Below are 13,076 nucleotides of genomic sequence, written 5' to 3' on the forward strand. Positions count from 1 at the left end.
TAGTGTCCAGTGTCTTCAATTTTCACTCCCCTTCTTTTATTTCTCCATTCTTAACACACACACACACACACACACACACACACACACACACACACACACACACACACACACACACACACACACACCCTAGTCTTCGCTTGTTATTCTATTATCCTCTTTTATCTTCACCTCTTGTTCCCCATACTTTTCCCACTCTCTCTCTCTCTCTCTCTCTCTCTCTCTCTCTCTCTCTCTCTCTCTCTCTCTCTCTCTCTCTCTCTCTCTCTCTCTCTCTCTCTCTGACCTCGAGGCACTCTCATCTCCTCGTCTCTTTTATTTATCTTGTACAGTCTCCCGCGGGACACAAGTGTGAGAAAGATGGATAAAAAGACCAGAATAAAGACACGGACGAAAAAAAAGAGGTAAAAATGAGAACAGAGGACACAGAGAGAGAGAGAGAGAGAGAGAGAGAGAGAGAGAGAGAGAGAGAGAGAGAGAGAGAGAGAGAGAGAGAGAGAGAGAGAGAGAGAGAGAGAGGTGGGGCCAGTGTACATGTTTGGCTTCTGTTACGTAACCTTATATGCTTTCCTACTTCACTTCCTTTACATCCCTCCTCCCTTAATCTACGAGTATAGTACCTCTCCACTCTCTCTCCCTGGCTCTCCCTCTCTCCTTATGCGACCCCCCCCCCCCTTCCCTTCGTTTCTCCCTTTTGTTCAGTAAATCAGTGTAGCATTGCCGGGCCAGAAAACACTCTCAATGTGTTATAATGCCGCGACTGGAGGCTACTTACATAACCTGACTTAACGTAACCTACATACATACATACATACGTACGTACATATAACGCAGTCGCACTCAAGAGCCCAGCGCCTTTAAAGGATATGTATGTTGTATCATGTAAAATTGTCTCGTGTATGTTTTTTTTTTTTAAGGTTTTGATGATTAACTGTTTTTATTGTTGATCGTTTTAGTGATATCGTGTTTATTTCTTGATGTTCAGTGTTTGGTAGAAGTTGGAATACGTTCATAAAAAGGTATAGTTTTAAAACGGAGGAAACGTGATGGGATATCTGGCATGACTAACTGCTGCTTCTTCACACGTACAATCATAGTCAGAAATGTAAGAACCTGAAACATTCACTCTGATTTGCGTCTCCTCTCAATCACAAGCCCTCTGATCTGCTGTCAATCTTCTTATGAAACAAAGAAATTCATGAGTCAAAATCGAGGGAGAACAAAAAATTTGTCTGCCGCACCCATTTTGCGATTTCCCGTCAATAACGCGTCCTCTGCTCTGGTGACAGTCTCCTTAGGAAACCTGACAACTGAATGATGAGACGCAGGTAACAGGAAGAAGATCGAGAAAAAGCAATCAACAGTGGAACAAAGAGCAGAGAGTTACGTACTGTTAATCAACAATTGACTATACTAACTGTATGCTGTTAGAGACCAGTAGAGAAGAAGAATGTGGAAAAAAAGTGAGAAACACCGAGGCGACTCCCTTCATGAGAATAAAATTAATCGTGTTCTTTTAATGCCGAGCACACTCCATAGCAACACCGAGAAACTGACCCGAAGGCGAGACATATCTTTAGCCATGACAAGCTATATCCAGGAGACAACCTCTCACCAGGTGAGCAGGCAAGCGCCCGAGACAGTGTGACCATACCGATCGTCACGTCCCGAGGTCATTTCGGGCCCTTTGTGCTGCCTGTCACTACACGGCTTCCTTCCTTCATCTGGATCAAACTCTGGTGTTTTAGTCTTCCCTATATCATGAACACGTTACATTCCATTTTCTTTTCGGCAGAGCTTCTTCAGAGAGAACATGAGATCCCGTCAGACATTATGCCATTATATATATATATATATATATATATATATATATATATATATATATATATATATATATATATATATATATATATATATATATATATATATATATATATACACACACACACACACACACACACACACACACACACACACACACACACACACACACACACACACTTCACCCAAAAAGGATTTTTACAGCTGCCACTAGTTGGGCAATTCACAGAAATATTGAAAATTTGTAGTAAAGGCAAGATAAACCTTTAGACATGAGAGGCCTTTGCCCGAGGACTGGCATGCTGACCACGAGAACGGAAGGCAAACATCTGAGACATCACACTATAATGACCGTTAGATGCTATGATAGTTTTGGGTCCTTAATCACTTCCGGCCATCGCATCCTTTTATTCTATCGCTGCTGGTGGAGCACTTTAGCATTCAAGCAGTCTCGTGCGTGTCTGTCATGTACGAGTAGTTCTTATTGTGCTTAGGTAAAAACAAACAAATTATCTAAATGAAAGGATATAAAGAGTAGCTGATTAACACATTTTTATTTACGTTTTCTAGGAAAACCTTTAAATGAAACTTAAAATGTAGGATTAGAGGAAATGAAAAAAAAAAAAATGCTCGTGCATTTTTTTCTTTTCAACATTATTATCATTTGTTAGACAATTTATGAAAGATATTGAAGTTATACCAGACTAAATCCATCTCTGTGCCTGAGAGCTTCATATTAACCACTTTGTGATGTGTGTATATCACCATCAGCCGGCGAGTCAGCAGCAGGACAAAGGGACAAAGGCTCCCTGAGCGGCGCGGAGGTCAAGGCAAACACCACGCCGGGCTGGATTAGGGCGTCTTGGCGGGGGAACACATTTGCTCTGACTCATCTTAGTGGATCTGCCTGGAATGGTTCTCCCTGTCCAGTCTGGCTCCCCCTGGTCAACATGAATGCACAGGCCCCTTCACCGCGCCAAGACAGCGTTGTAATGAAGGGGCGTATATAAGAGTAGCGAAATATACTAAACATATTAAAGTTATTAGGAATTTCATTAAAGGCTCTCTTACTTGATATACGTAATTTTAAAAAGTCTATTCGAAAAGATACAAATAATTATCCCTTATATAACGTTGCAACACACATATGAAACACCTCTTTAGACTGATGCATCTCCACTGGAAGCATGCACTTTAAGAAAAATTGATGAATTTATAAGTTTAAGATGATTAATCAAAGAAATGCACACACATCGTTTTCTGCATCTCGCCTGAACACACCGATAAAACGACTCTTCGGCTCGCTATATTTTCATCTCCTAAGTATGAACACATTCGAGTTAATGAATCTTTAAGTTTACGATAATTATTCAAAAGAAAAATATAAAGTACATAGTTTTCTATTTACCGTCCTAACACGTCTTTAAAACATATCCCAAGTTAGCATTACCTCCACCTGGCGGGAATGCACGTTAATTGCCTGCCACGATATGAGACTTTATCAGACTAAGATTAAATACACACCGTTATTCTCAGGGCTTCAATTACTGGCTTAACAACTTTGTATCTCCTCGTAATTAAAACGCAGCTCTTCACAAGATTATTAAGAAAAGATATATATATATATATATATATATATATATATATATATATATATATATATATATATATATATATATATATATATATACATTTTCTGTAGTAATATCCAACAAAAAATATCAAAAATGTTAACTAAATATAGAATAAAACGTGGAAGTGACAAGGAGTGGGCTCTCTCTCTCTCTCTCTCTCTCTCTCTCTCTCTCTCTCTCTCTCTCTCTCTCTCTCTCTCTCTCTCTCTCTCTCTCTCTCTCTCTCTCTCTCTCTAAATTTACGAGAGAAAATGGGTAACTAAATATAGAAAGAAACGTGGCAGTGACAATGAACGCTACAAGTCTATTCTCTCTCTCTCTCTCTCTCTCTCTCTCTCTCTCTCTCTCTCTCTCTCTCTCTCTCTCTCTCTCTCTCTCTCTCTCTCTCTCTCTCTCTCTCTCTCTCTCTCTCTCTCACGCAGGAGCCGAGGACAGGTGGCTTGCGACGTAATTACAGGCTCGTTTCCCGCGTGCACCAGGCTAATGACCCGCACAGGCGATCACACCCGGGGTAACGAGGGGACTTTGAGAGGGAAGAGGAGGCGCAGAGGCAGGAGGAGGAGGAGGAGGAGGAGGAGGAGGAGGAGGAGGAGGAGGAGGAGGAGGAGGAGGAGGAGGAGGAGGAGGAGAATGACGACAAACACTACATACATCAACAACCAAAAACAATAACAACAACAACAACAACAACTACATTAGATAAAGCCGTGTTCAGACCTCCATTATTTTTCTTTTCTTTTCTCTCTCCGTCTCTCTATCCTTCTCCTTATCCTCATCACCTTCTTCCTTCTCTTCATACTTCTCTATATTTTTCTTTGTCAAGTTGGATGATAAAGGGCAGCGTCAGTGTGTGTGTGTGTGTGTGTGTGTGTGTGTGTGTGTGTGTGTGTGTGTGTGTGTGTGTGTGTGTGTGTGTGTAAGTAGAGGGGGATGGAGGTCAATATCGCACTGGGCTGGCTTTGATGGCACTAAATTGCTGTTCCTGACGATGCAACTCGCCACCAGAGGACTCTACAGCGTCCTTTAGATATAGTTACGATCATACCTTTCATATCAATTCCACCTGCCCTGCCATCACCACTGCAACTTCCACTATCGCCGTTACCTCGGATACTATAATTTTCTATCGCCTACCCGCTGCCACTACCAGTTTACCATTAGCACTGACATCGGCGCCATCTCCGGTATTTCCACAGTTATCGCTCTTCACGTTCTTTCACATCGATTCTACTTTTGCCACGGCCAGAGTCGCTATTACCAGTAGTTTTTAAAGTCAATGGAAATGGTGATGCTAAATAATGATATTGCTGTTGCTGCTATTGCTGCTATTACTACGATTACTGCTTTTACTAATTCTACTATTACTTTTCACTACTACTATTACTACTACTATTACTATTACTACTACTACTACTACTGCTACTGCTGCTGCTGCTGCTGCTGTTACTTCTACTACCACTACAACTCCTACTGTTGGGGCTGGTATAGTTGCTACTTGTGCTGGTGCTGCTGATCATACTGCTATTGATAATAGAACTACCAGTATTACTAATACCACTACTACTACTATTACTACGTATTACACCTGCTGCTACTACTGCTACTACAACAACTACTACTACTACTACTACTACTACTACTACTACTACTACTACTACTAATACTACTATTACTAGCATTACTAATACTACTACACCCATTAACAATAATAAAAAAAAACGTGAAAAAAAGGTATATAATATAACTTTTATGGTGGCCATTACTAAGTGTGCAAACGAAGCCCATTTTAATTAGAGAGACAAAGTGTTCCATTCCATAAGTTTGGCCAGAAACATTTTTCTTGGTTCACTTTTTAAATTTTTTACATTCCGTACACACACACACACACACACACACACACACACACACACACACACACACACACACACACACACACACACACACACACACACACACACACACTACAAGTCAAGGGCAAAAGCGAAAGCGAGAGAGAGAGAGAGAGAGAGAGAGAGAGAGAGAGAGAGAGAGAGAGAGAGAGAGAGAGAGAGAGAGAGAGAGAGAGAGAGAGAGAGAGAGAGAGAGAGAGAGAGAGAGAGAGAGAGAGAGAGAGAGAGAGAGAGAGAGACGCTTGTAATACAGTGATAGGGTGGAAATAAAATAAACGATGGAATAACTTAACTAAAAAAAAGTACAAAAGAAGGAATGGAAGAAGCGTGGAGGGCAAGAGAAAGGAGGGAGAGGAGGAGGGAGGGAGTAAAGGGGGAGAGAAAGAGGTGAGTGCTTTCTAATAGATTGCTTGGGATGCCAGATTCCACAGTATTTATATCTCTCATCGCCCTCCCTTATGTGTCTGCCAGCCCGTCTGCCGCTGCTTGATACCGTGTGTGTGTGTGTGTGTGTGTGTGTGTGTGTGTGTGTGTGTGTGTGTGTGTGTGTGTGTGTGTGTGTGTGTGTGTGTGTGTGTGTGTGTGTGTGTGTGTGTGTGTGTGTGTGTGTGTGTGTGTGTGTGTGTGTGTGTGTGTGTGTGTGTGTGTGTGGGCAAGTTGAATGGGTGTGTGGCTTTTGTCTGTCTTTGTTTAATCTCTCTCTCTCTCTCTCTCTCTCTCTCTCTCTCTCTCTCTCTCTCTCTCTCTCTCTCTCTCTCTCTCTCTCTCTCTCTCTCTCTTACTCTCTCTCGGGAAAAACTGAACAAATACAGATACGGAGACATTACCACAGCAATAGAGCTCACCCTCTAATATATACGACTAGGTAAACACACACACACACACACACACACACACACACACACACACACACACACACACACACACACACACACACACACACACATACACACAAAGATTTTCCATAACATGCTGTACACATAAGCTTAAATTAAATGGCTGATGAAGATATAAACTGCTGTCAATAAATATATATCTAATACAGTGACAGACAAGACATGTGGAAGGGAAGGGTGACGGTGACGGGGGTGACGGGTGAACGCAGCTTACCTTGTGACGTTGGCGGCTTTCTGATGACTTCATTCTGGGTTTGAGGCTTATACTCGTGCCAGCGGTAAGTGCTGCGGTACTCAGAGTGCAGCTGCAACACAAGAAGAACACAAAGTCACCACATGGGTTGGGAGAATAAGGGTTTGTATTTTATAGATACAAAAGATGCAAGGTTGTAATGACTGATGGAGCTTTATATATTTTCTTATTTCTTACCATTCTAGGACAAGGAAGGAAAGGTTTAAGGAAGAAGGTATAACGTTGGAGGAAAGAGGAAAGGAGGTAATTTAAATGTACGAAAGAAGGAAAATAAGAGGAGGAATAGAGGGAAAACATAAGAAAAAGAAAACGAAAGAAAAAAATGAATGAACATAGAAATACAAAAAAAAAAAATAAGACGGAGACGAAAGAATAGAGAGAGAGAGAGAGAGAGAGAGAGAGAGAGAGAGAGAGAGAGAGAGAGAGAGAGAGAGAGAGAGAGAGAGAGAGAGAGAGAGAGAGAGAGAGAGAGAGAGAGAGAGAGAGAAAAGATCAGAAAAGCAGCGATAAGATGTAAGAATAATCAAGCCACGAAACTTAACTTATAAACATGTAAACTGCAATATTTATGAACTACTTTACATGCATATCGATAAACAAACAACAAAAACATCAGTTACGCCGCTCCTTCCACGTTCTAAGCCTGACACATCCCAAACACAACAGACAAACTCATCACCCTTCCTGGCTCTTCACGTCTCCTCAACAAACTATAGCCTCCTCCACACCACCCACACACCCTCCACTCCAGACACTACACCCGCGCCTCTACTCCTGACCCCGCTGTTTGTTTGTTCCAATGCGCAGGGAAGAATTACAGGGCGGTCTTAATGTGGAGGAAGCCTGCCTACTCGTGCTTCACAGTTACGGGTAAAACTCACGCTCTTAAGGTTCTGGTTGACGCTGAGGGCTAGACGAGAAACAGTGGAAGCAGGGGAGAAGGATGAAGAGAAGAAGAAGAAGAAGAAGAAGAAGAAGAAGAAGAAGAAGAAGAACAAGAAGAATCGGTGGAGGAGGAGGATTAGGAGGAGGAGGAGGAGGAGGAGGAGGAGGAGGAGGAGGAGGAGGAGGAGGAGGAGGAGGAGGAGGAAGAGGATGTTAAAGCGACCCCTTGGGACGTGAAGGGCTCTCCTGCCCGCCCAGCCACCGGTGTCGCTGCGCTGGGCATTGTTGTGTGAGGAGACGTACACCAGTCACGAAGGTGGGGCAGGTGATGCGTAACGGAGCTCTCCTGATCATACGTAACAGTGTGAGTCAGGTGAGAGCGGCTGGGGAGGGGAGGGGAAAGGATGAAGCACGGGGTGACTGCTTCTCCCTCCCTTCTCCCTCCCTCGCAGCTCATCATTAGCCAATTTTCTAATCTGTCCGCAGGGAAAATCTCGGCAGTTTTCACCAGAGCAGAGGTTTCATCGGTTTATTGATCTTGATTTTTATTTTTGTTGTGGAGCCTTTATACTGGAATACGCGCGCGCTTAACGTACATTTACAGCAGTGAAACATATCCACTTCGATGTTCAAGACAAAGGGAGCTAAACGCCTCGCATCTGATGCTTGGCTTACCAGTCACTCAACAATGTGTAAGTCGATGCCATGCCGCTACTAAACCCCAAGGCAAGATATTAAGGCAATGACTATCTGGCAACCCTGCTGAAAGACGCATTCTGACCTGTGTGTGTCTGTGGGCCGCTGACACTCGCTTTGATCGGGGTGCGCCATTATCCTTGAGTAAGCACCACTTCCAGGGCTTAAGGGCTTAACGTAGAGGGCATAATTACAGAATTAGTTTACAGCAGGAAGGTCACGGCGACACCTTAGTGCAGGAGTGGGACGATGACCCCGCCGCCTTGGCGCGGTAGAGCGTGAGGCGTGAGACGGGTTTATCACTTCTTGGACGGCTTGCGATCACCTGTGGTGGGAAGACTCGAGACTCAAGAGTATCGAAGTCCTGGCCGGCAAGCAGCGGCGCTCAGGTTCTCCTGAGTTTGGGAATCCCGGATCCCAATTATTGACCCGAAGAGAGAGGACGCGGCGGACGGGCGCCTTGACGTGACCGGCGCGGCAGCCTTATTTAGAATGTTGTTTGTTTTCCTTATCATTGTGGTAATTACCGTATTATACTGCGCATATTTTGGCAGCGCCGCCATTGCATTCAAAGGCAGGAATTTCGCTGACACATATGTCTGACGTTAATATCACCTTAACTAAAAACAAAATTTTCATTAATTAACTTTCAGACACAATACTGGTCGCTGCATTGATTGTTAGTCACGGAATTAATGGCACACAAAACCCAGTAGCTCTCATGCGCCATAAAAGCCCTAAATCTGTTGTCACTGGAATGGTGCAGGAAGCCACTGCTCCACACAAAGAGTCAAGAGAGTTTGATCCAACAAACGAGGTCACTGTTTCACTGCAATTAATTTATTATTTATAAAAACAACTCATGCAAATAAATCCACCATCCACGACCGACGAAAACGTGCCAGATGAACACATTTTGTTTCAAGACTTTGTTACATAATATTTCAGCACTACATAAACCTCACTGTCAATACATTCCATGATTAACCAGAAAAAAATGACAATCTAAAAGGCATAAAGGTAATCACATTATCTAGAATAGCTCCACATCCCCTCACGGAGCACAAGTATGGAGGGAAGACTGATCACCATAAATTGCTCTTTCAAGTGTCATAAATATCTCACCGCACCACGATGACACTTAATCTCTGCAAGTATAATAAATACTGGAATATTGGCCTCATTTTATCAACAGATTATGAATTAAAAGCGCTTTCAAATCACACACACATGCTCTCTCTCCCTCTCTCTCTCTCTCTCTCTCTCTCTCTCTCTCTCTCTCTCTCTCTCTCTCTCTCTCTCTCTCTCTCTCTCTCTCTTTCTCTCTCAAGTGTATAATCACGTATGCAATGTGCCATGAATATCAAGATTGCTTCCCAGAGACTGACAGGGAGATAGACAGACAGGCAGACAGACATGAACACACACACACACACACACACACACACACACACACACACACACACACACACACACACACACACACACACACACACACACCTTCAGTTATAATCCAGTATTAGGAATGCTTAGTGAGGGGAAAAAAATCTTATTAAAAGGAGAAGCGATTTTCTTCTAACAAATAAATAAGAAAAAAAAAAAAAAAAGAATAACAATAATTAATAAAAAGGTGAATGAATAAACCATGATCACTAACAGTACATGTCGTGGGTGTTGTGGAAGGAAACAAAATGACTGAGAAGTAATCACCGTCTCCTTTACTTGATGGCGGAGGGAAAAAAAGAAGAGGAAGAGAAGTGTATAGTTATCCTTGGGCCATCCATGGAAACACTGAGAAAATGAGCTGAAACAAATCTTTAGCCACGAGAGGCCATCGCAAGGACAGGGAGTCGAATATCTAGCCAGAGTAACAGAATGACAGTGCCTAAGACGTCGGAATCGTGGCAACCGGATCAGCCAAAGGTATTTTTATTATTATTATTATTATTATTATTATTATTATTATTATTATTATTATTATTATTATTATTGCTGTACACCTGGTCACTATATGAGGAGGAGGAGGAGGCTGATACATACTGACAAACAGATAAAAGAATATAAAAAATAGTGACGAGGCTAACAAGATATTACGAGTTTCTTTGTTTCTGTTTGTCCGTCTGTGTGTCTGCCTGTCTATCTCCCTGTATATACAAAAATCAACAAAAACCCTTTGTAATTTTTCAAGAGTACTTCATAGCTGCTGACGTGACATGAACTTTAACAGCATGTAAAGACCTCGTTGGAAAGACACTAAACGAATGACAGTTGTGAGGCATCAGGGAGAACACGACTCCGGCACCTACGCATCGTCAGGCTGGTCAGCACGACGGAAAGGAAATGTAGATGTATATATATATACGTAACGTTTTTAGACAATAACTGCATTTTTATTAGTAAGGGGCATGTGAAAATAACGTAAAAAATTATATAAATGAACAAATGCAGCCTTTTCTTATCCTGTTATTTTGTTTCTTATATTCGTATTACATCTTAATTCATAAGGCACAAAGAAAAAATATCTTTTCCGTAATACACTTTTCCTAATGGCAATCTTTTCGCAGTATCAATCTGCATATGACGTTTCTATTATAAGAGCACTTGAATCGACTTAAAAAGCTTGAAATATGAAACATAACTGTTACTGAGATGGAAATATTCTCACCCCATCAATGTCTCCTCACAGCAGCGAGCAGCGTAAAACTCTCGGGGAACATCCAGCCGGGTTTCAATACCACCTCTCCACTTTGCCACATTACTCAATACTGTGTAGCAGTCTTACTTAATGCCTTTGCTACGTCCTTTTAAGCTTCATGAAAGGTAATATGCTCACGGTACCTATACAATGCCTTCATACAAAAAACTATGCAGAACTCATCTCACAATCTTGGTACTGTATTAAAGGGAAAATTCTATCTACGTTTCTTATCGCAATGGAGAAAATAAAATTAATGCATCCTCAACTTTTTATATCAGAAATAAAAACAAGAGATAAAGTATATGTAGAAAAAAATTTCGTCTTTCTTGCAAGAAAAACAAGGGATTGAACCAAGAAACGAAGGAACGAACGGAACTAAACATGTAGACACTGAAAGTTACGGGGAATGTACATTAGATAAATGTTGATCAGACCAAGTGAAGCGAAGGGAACGAACAGGAGAAACTAGAAGAAGATAAGGAAGAAGACGAGGATGAGGAGGAGGAAGAGGAAGAAAAAGGAGACGGCGACTGTGACGAAGACGATGAAAAGGATGACTAAAAGAAGATCGAAAAGAACGAGAAGGATGACGACAATAACAAGAAATGAAAATAGACTAAGATAAAACAAAGAAAACCAAGCTTGTTGTCCCCTACGAGGCTGTTTATAAGAAGCTTCACTATTTGATCTAACATAGGAGTCGTAAGATGATAAGACGACGACAATGAGGAAGGGAAGAGCAAAGGAGGATCAGGAGAGGGAGGTGGAGGAGGAGAGCTTGGCGAAGTAGAAGTGAGTGTGCCCAAGAAGCTTAACCAATTAGGAGAGTGGTCTCAGCGGCCCAAAGCAGCTCCTGACCAACTGCAGCATTTATTAACACAGCACAGGAGGCAAGTGGTTCATTACGTATAGTTCTCTTTTAGCGTATTGTTGTTGTTTTTTTATATCATTATTATTATTATTATTATTATTATTATTATTATTATTATTATTATTATTATTATTATTATTATTAACATCATCATCATCATCATCATCATCATCATCATCATCATCATCATCATCATTACAATTCATAGACAAAAAGTTATAATCTAGTACAGGAAAAATTCTAAAGTCAAACTATGAATATCAAATTAATCTCTCTCTCTCTCTCTCTCTCTCTCTCTCTCTCTCTCTCTCTCTCTCTCTCTCTCTCTCTCTCTCTCTCTCTCTCTCTCTCTCTCTCTCTCTCTCTCTCTCTCTCTCATCCCTCTATACACACTTGAAGCACCTCTTCATCCCCACCTCTTATCTTTATTAGTCTTCCTTTCTTTGTGTTTAATTCATTGTCATATTAAATACAATATTATGCAACACAGAAAAGGTGTGAAATATTACCTATATTACTGAGTGAGCTTGGTGTGTCCGTTTTATCGGTCCGTCTATTTTTCAGCGCACTAAGGGAGAAATCTAGGAGATAAACTATGATCATTCAACGTGAAATGATCTCTAAAACTCGTATTTCTCCAGCACATTACTGTTGTTCTCGTAGTGCAAGGTGTAGATGAAGAGCATGACGCAAAGAAAAAAGATACAACACGTTAAGCTCAAAAAATAAAGATGAACATGATCGCAAAACAATATTTTAATCAAACAGAATGATAAAAAAAAATGAGCGACGATACTTTTCAGACGGGAAAGCTTCAAGTAGTTTTATGTACGAACCGAATAAATGAAATATTGAAACGACTATTCCTCACTACTCGTCGGAATAAACAAAAAATAAAAACAAAATAAAATGTATTACCTAAACTTTTTTTGTCTATGATGCTTTGAAATCATCTTGTCGAGATATAGATTTTTCTTCCTTCCGTTTTCAAATCAAGTGACTCCGATGACGTGTCTCCTATAAATAAAACACGTCAGGACACGTATAATCCCAGTGTATCATTTTATGAATGTGACAGTGTTGCATGCACTTCACAACAGCTTGTAAAAAGGGTGCTAGTTTCCAATCAGACCAATTTGTGTATGAAGGAAAGAGAGAGAGAGAGAGAGAGAGAGAGAGAGAGAGAGAGAGAGAGAGAGAGAGAGAGAGAGAGAGAGAGAGAGAGAGAGAGAGAGAGAGAGAGAGAGAGAGAGAGAGAGAGAGAGAGAATCACTTCATGAGAAACTAATAATACAGCACTTGAAATATGTTTCATCTCTTCTTGTTCTTCGCTTCTCTCTTCCCCCCCCTCTCTCTCTCTCTCTCTCTCTCTCTCTCTCTCTCTCTCTCTCTCTCTCTCTCTCTCTCTCTCTCTCTCTCTCTCTCTCTCTCTCTCT

At 41.4% G+C, this 13,076-nt stretch overlaps 1 long non-coding RNA gene across 1 annotated transcript in view; it reads right to left on the reverse strand.

Annotated features, from left to right (window-relative positions):
- LOC135100832 (uncharacterized) overlaps window positions 1-13,076 on the reverse strand; it is a 214,526-nt gene that overhangs the window by 86,741 nt on the left and 114,709 nt on the right. Inside the window, exon 3 of the long non-coding RNA XR_010268931.1 lies at window positions 6,452-6,542. This is a non-coding gene — a long non-coding RNA (uncharacterized LOC135100832). The remainder of the gene's footprint in view (window positions 1-6,451; window positions 6,543-13,076) is intronic.

This window comes from Scylla paramamosain, chromosome 5, assembly GCF_035594125.1.
Source record: "Scylla paramamosain isolate STU-SP2022 chromosome 5, ASM3559412v1, whole genome shotgun sequence".
NCBI classification, from domain to species: domain Eukaryota; kingdom Metazoa; phylum Arthropoda; class Malacostraca; order Decapoda; family Portunidae; genus Scylla; species Scylla paramamosain.